This window comes from Pelodiscus sinensis, chromosome 3 (genome assembly GCF_049634645.1).
Source record: "Pelodiscus sinensis isolate JC-2024 chromosome 3, ASM4963464v1, whole genome shotgun sequence".
In the NCBI taxonomy this organism is placed as follows: domain Eukaryota; kingdom Metazoa; phylum Chordata; order Testudines; family Trionychidae; genus Pelodiscus; species Pelodiscus sinensis.
In genome coordinates this window covers 147,426,836-147,432,835 of record NC_134713.1, presented here as the reverse complement: position 1 = coordinate 147,432,835, position 6,000 = coordinate 147,426,836, and positions in this window count along the sequence as shown.

The window sequence follows — 6,000 nt, the reverse complement described above, 5'->3', positions numbered from 1 at the left end:
GAGCTTTGCTTGAAAAAGGACTCTTTGCTTGTTTGAGAATGGAGAGGCTCAACTTGACATTTCTTGATTTTGGCAGTCCCCTCTTCCAACATTACTTTGACAATTGCATGACTTTTCTAAGCACATAAAAGCCAACCTTTTGATATTAATAGCAGATACTAGAGATGTGCAAGTTTACCAAAACAAAGGACCAGCTACAGGTTGAACCTCTCTTGTCCGACACCTTTGGACCTGATTGGTACTCAACCAGAAAATTTGCATTGCTCAATATTGTCTAGCAGCTTTACCAACACTAAGGGTACGTCTAAACTACATGGCTCCGTCGACGGAGCCATGTAGATTTGTTGTTTTGGCAAAGTCAAATGAAGCCGCGATTTAAATGATCGCGGCTTCATTTAAATTTACATGGCTGCCGCACTGAGCCGACAAACAGCTGATCAGCTGTTTGTCCGCTCAGCGCGCTAGTCTGGACGCTCCCCTGCTGACATCAAAGCCCTTTGTTGGCAGCCCCGGTAACCTTCATCCCACGAGGAATAACGGTCATTTAAATCGCGGCTTCATTTGACTTTGCCTATGTGTCTAATCTACATGCCTCTGACGACAGAGGCATATAGTCTAGACACAGCCTAAGAGCATAATAGGCAGCGGAAGAAGACATTGGGGGTAAATTAGAGCTAAATAACAGCACAGAATAATGAGAGCCAGGACTGGTGGCTGTCAACAAACTTTATGGGACCGCAGGAAACTTGGCCACACCTGTGATAAGTGTACATCTGGCTAACTAAAATTGTGCTGGATCACAGATGTTACCAGATTAGAGTGCTACAGATGTTCAAATTACTTAAAATTTTTTGAAGTAAGCATCATACAAACTCTGTTTCTGGGCCCTATCCTGGTACTACTGAGATAACAAATCTTCCATTGATTTCAATGACAAATGCATCGGGCCTAATGTAGGGCTGATCACATCCACACCCGTGAGGAGTCTCATTGGTGGGCTGTGCCACCGAATTAGGACCTGGATTGTAAGTTTTCATGACAACTGTCTTTTATACATCTGTTAAGCACCATGAACATTTATATCATTTAATATTTTCTTGGACTTTACTAGTTGACAACAGCTCTTTGCTCATCGGCATGTGGCTGCATCAGAATTCTCCAGTTGATCTAAACTTCCTTAGGTTTGTATTTTATAACACTCTTCATACTTCTTTAACACCTACCATCCAATGCTCTCGAAGCACTTTATAAATAGGGGTGAATTAAGACTCGTAACACCCTTTAAGAAAGGTATTATCATCAGGGCTCGACAAATCAGTGAATTTACTCGCCCGTGGTGAGTAGATTTCAGCTGATCGGCCCATTTACTGGCAGTGCGCGCATGCGCAATGCGGGTCTTGCACATGCGCAGTGCGGGGCTGGCGAGTAGATTTTGCTGCCGTTTGTCAAGCCCTGATTATTATTCACTTTTGTAGATAGAGAAGCTGAGGCACACTGAAATTATCTGACATGCCCATGGACCCGCAGGAAATTTGTGACATGACTCCCAGGTCAGCAATTCAGCTGCTAGAACATGCTTCCTCTCCCTTATGAATTACTAGGGTGAGACTTTTGGGGATGTATCATGCATAGGAAACCAGTACAGGCAGTCCCCGGGTTACGTACAAGATAGGGACTATAGGTTTGTTCTTAAGCTGAATTTGTACGTAACTCAGAACTGGCTCCAGATTCAGCCGCTGCTGCTGAAACTGACCAGGGGTTGACTACAGGAAGCCTGAGGCAGAGTTGCTCTGCCCCCAGCTTCCTGGAATCAGCCACTGATCAGTTTCAACAGCGGCTGAATCTGGAGCCTGGGACAGAACAGCTAGGGCGCTGCCGGGTAGGTCCCCCCAGGACCAATGAGGAATACAGAACATCAGTGGAGGCTGCCCTCAGTTTTGTATTTGGGGATCTACACTAGACCCACTAAATTGAATGCTAGCCGATCAACCTCCGAAGAGTCCATCTTCTCCGTAGTGTAGACATGTCCTTAGTGCCAGTCCATAGATCAATGACTTTGTTTCAATGAAAAAGTACTGATTATATCTATATATAAAGTTTTTCCTGCCGGATGACAGAATGACATCACGTCATCAGTATCATCAGCATCAACAGGCTCTCTCAGCGAAGGGAAAGCAGCCGGAGAGAGAGGTGTAGATGAACATAGCAAGCAGAGAGACAGCCCCCTAGTATTTTATTAAAAGCCTTCTTCTAAATAATGACAGTTTTCCCTTGTTGCATACAGGTATCTCTCTTTTTCAGCTACTCAAGCCATCTCATGATTTGAATAGTACATTATGTATAATTTGATAAACTGTTACATAAAGGCTGTGTCTATCCATCAAACTAAAATGAGTCCTTTAAAATAAAGTGATCCACATAAAACTTGTGGAACTTCTTCAATATTTTTACTCTGAGTAGAAGGTGACAGCATTCTAAACTTTAAAACCAGCAAACCCTGAGGCATGTGCTTAAATTTAATTACATGAATAATCCCAGTGGTTCCTTCCAAAGGCACTCTTCATAAGCTCAAAATTAAGCATATGCAGAAGTGTTTTCAGAATTAGGCCTGAATATGTCACTTGATGTAACATCTAATTTTTCAAATTTCAAGTGATTTGACCAGAGAATTTGCAGAATGTTTTTTTGGAACAGAAATTGTGCTGTATAAAACCAATGACTAAAATGCATCAGAATGTAATAAAGTTTTTGTCACAAGCAAATGGTTTTAAACATTTATATACAAATGGACACAATGAATTCTTGGAGGCTCAATTTTCCAGGAACATACAATAAAGCATAAATCAAGGACATTAGATAGTCTTCTTAGGTTTTTTTTTTTTTTTGTAGTATGGTAGAGTGCCTCCAGTCTGCAACTGAGACTTGGGCCTCATTGTGCTTACCACTGTGCACACACTTGGGCTACGTCTACATTGGCATGATTTTCCAAAAATGCTTTTAACTGAAAAGTTTTCCGTTAAAAGCATTTTCGGAAAAGCACATCGAGATTGGCAGGATGCTTTTCCGCAAAAGCACTTTTTGCGGAAAAGCATCCGTGGCCAATCTAGACGTGCTTTTCCGCAAAAAAGCCCCGATCGCCATTTTCGCGATCTGGGCTTTTTTGCGGAAAACAGTACCTACCGGCTGTCTACACTGGCCCTTTTGCGCAAAAGTCTTTCGGAAAAAGACTTTTGCCCAAACGGGAGCAGCATAGTATTTCTGGAAAAGCACTGACGATCTTACATGAAATGTCAGTGCTTTTCCGGAAATTCAAGCGGGCCAGTGTAGACAGCTGGCAAGTTTTTCCGGAAAAGCGGCTGATTTTCCAGAAAAACTTTCCAGTCTAGACACAGCCTTAGTGAGAGAAAGATCATGCACCCAAGAACTTACAGTATAATCAACTCTAATATGGTAATACAGTAATCACTGTAGACTCCAAAACATAAAATACATGTTTAGATCCATCAGCTGGGCCAGACCATCTGATTCCATAGAAAATCCCTTGGGTGTGATTAAGGATAGAAAACTCTGAGATTCTTTTGCAGAGTTCTGTTAAGTCATTGTATTGTAGTTTCCCTCCTCCCACAGAACAGGTTCAACCCCAGAATCGGTAGGTGTCAATGGATTTGCTAGTGACCAGATGTCTCAACATAGATGCTTCTACACTGTCCCCAGTTCAGAATCCAGGAGGCCAGGTGCCACCATCCAGAAATCCTGTATTTCTCCTCACTGTCTCCAGCCCCCTTTGGCTATCACACACCCTCTTTTCCTACAAACTGTGTTCATAAGGCTTTTTCTGAGGGCAACTACCTATGATCTCCTGGAGGACTGCATGGGGCTATAGTGAAGGAGTTTCCATGTGCTACCAAGGTGCTAGGATAGTAGCACTAAAAGATGGTATTCCCCCCACAGATTCCATTGAGTCAGGGAGAGTCCATGTACACAGGAATCCCAGGGAAATTGTTTTTGAGTCCTTTTTTGAAAGTTGAAGGCCTAATCAGTCTTATGTTTACTTTAGAGAATTAAAAAGAGGCATGTTATATCTGATATATACACTCTGTAGACAATTCTTGGACAGTAAATTCACACCTACAATCAGAAAATTAAATCAGGTAAATCTTTTCACTCATTCTCCCTTGGTCTCTAGCACCCTCACAACATTCAGCACTATAAACTGTCCCTGAATATTTTGCTCATTAACTCAGTTCAAACAAAAAGAACAGAGTTGGTAAAGTTCACAAGATTGAAGGAGGCAAGTCTTTACTTGAAATGGTTTAGTTTTGTCAGTCACTGTTGGTCGAAGACCCAGCATGCCCTGCTTTACCCCCAAATTATTTTGAAGGCTGACTTGGGGACAACTTTACAATTTTCAGAGCCCCAAATGAGAGTGCAGATTACATTCATGGAATTGTCACAGGATGTAAGTGATGGCAAAATTTGGATTTAATTATTTTATGGGAAAGAGAAAGGCCATCAAAATGGATGCTACAGAGAGCCACATCTAGAGAAATAAAGCAAAATACTGGTATAGCTTCCCTGAAGCTATGTCTAGACTGCAAAGTTTTTCCAGTATCCCAGAAAAACTCTGCCGCATCCAGGGAATGCATCTGTTTTTTTGGAAGTTTCTGAAAGAGCGGGTGCATTCTTTTGGCATCCCTGTATTCCTCTCAGTAGGAAGAATAAGGGATGTTCCAAAAGAGGAGGTTTTCCCAAAATTTGGCCCTGTGTAGACGGGCCAAATTTCAGAAAAGCCTTTTCCGAGAAAAAAAAAAAAGGCAGAAAAAGAAACTGCAGTCTAGACATAGCCTGAGAGCTAGAGTAGAAAGGAAATGCCACTTGGATGAAGTACAAAACGAGGACCTAGGGACTAAAGATGAAGGATCCTGTGAAGAACTCATCAGTGTGAATCACAAAACTACTTGACTGCTGGGCCTCAAATAGTTACTGTATGTAAAGTTGGATTTGGGAAGAGTTTGTATTATAATAGTATAGAATTAAACAAGTTTTTGTAATCAAAATGTTTATAATCTTAACTATAGGAGATTAACCTGCTATTCTGAGGATGGGACACATTTCCTAACAATTTGATAATGTGAACTTCTGTTATTTCATATTTCTTGCAGTGATGTAGTACAATGAAATAACTGTTCAGAAATTGTGAAAATCACTTGATGCATCAATAATTATAAATCAGCTGGATATGTTTACTGCATAGCAGAGTTGGTTTCTGACTGCAGGGATGTGCTTTGGAAAATAATATTTAAATTTCTTTGACCAAATGACACTGTACATGCATATTGATAAGAATGTTTTTCACTGTTATAGCAGCTGTCACTCAGGAATCTCCATGCATTATGTATACAATAAACCTTACAATACAACTGGAATAGGGAATTGAGGTAGATGGAAGTAAAGTGATTTGCCCAATGCCACACAACAAATCAATGGCAGAGCAGGAATCAGCAAACCTCATGATTGCTGACTCTTAGTCCCCTAAAATATGTTAATATTATCAGCAGCAGATTACACCATTCCAATATTTTTTTCTGCAACTTTTCCCTCCCATATGCTTCTTTACCATTTCTGGTGCTTCTCTATCATTCCAATAGGCCAGGACATATTAAGTTTCTCTTGGGTCCTGAGCAACTTGTTCATAGGGAAGTGAAGGGCTTAAGCGAAGTTTGGAACTTCCAATTTCTTAAAAATTGTTTAGAGACCCTGTGATGCTTTATGGAAAACTTCTAGTCTATACATATTTTCTGTATTGCTCCCTCCTTTCCCTCTTTTTATTACTATGGACACTTACAAAAAAAGCTGTTTGCTGATTACTGTAAATTACAGTCCTTTGCCACATTGCAATTCTCCTGTAGAAAAGTGTTTAATATCACAGACCCAGGATTCTAGCTTCAATATGCCAAACCCAGGAGGCCTAGTCTACACGAGGGGATAAGTTTGAATTAA